Source organism: Bison bison, unplaced genomic scaffold, assembly GCF_000754665.1.
Source record: "Bison bison bison isolate TAMUID 2011002044 unplaced genomic scaffold, Bison_UMD1.0 scf7180017864374, whole genome shotgun sequence".
NCBI classification, from domain to species: domain Eukaryota; kingdom Metazoa; phylum Chordata; class Mammalia; order Artiodactyla; family Bovidae; genus Bison; species Bison bison.
In genome coordinates, this window is record NW_011494946.1 from 3,596,649 (window position 1) to 3,596,849 (window position 201).

At 42.3% G+C, this 201-nt stretch overlaps 1 protein-coding gene across 1 annotated transcript in view; it reads right to left on the reverse strand.

The window, feature by feature from the left end:
- Positions 1 to 201, reverse strand: part of PLCL2 (phospholipase C-like 2) — a 90,506-nt gene that overhangs the window by 86,739 nt on the left and 3,566 nt on the right. The window lies entirely within an intron of this gene.

Genomic DNA, 201 nt, shown 5'->3' on the forward strand with positions numbered 1-201 from the left:
GTCTGTATTTCCATTATGCTTTGCTTTGAGACAAACGATAACATTTCTCAGCTGCCAGAAGGTCTTTTTGTTTTACTTGCTGCTGGCATTCTGCTCTTAATAGTTATATACATGTATGTCTTTACACACATGTATCTTTGGGATGGACACAGACTGGGGGCTGGTGTGTGTGTGTGTGTGTGTGTGTGTGTGTGTGTGCGT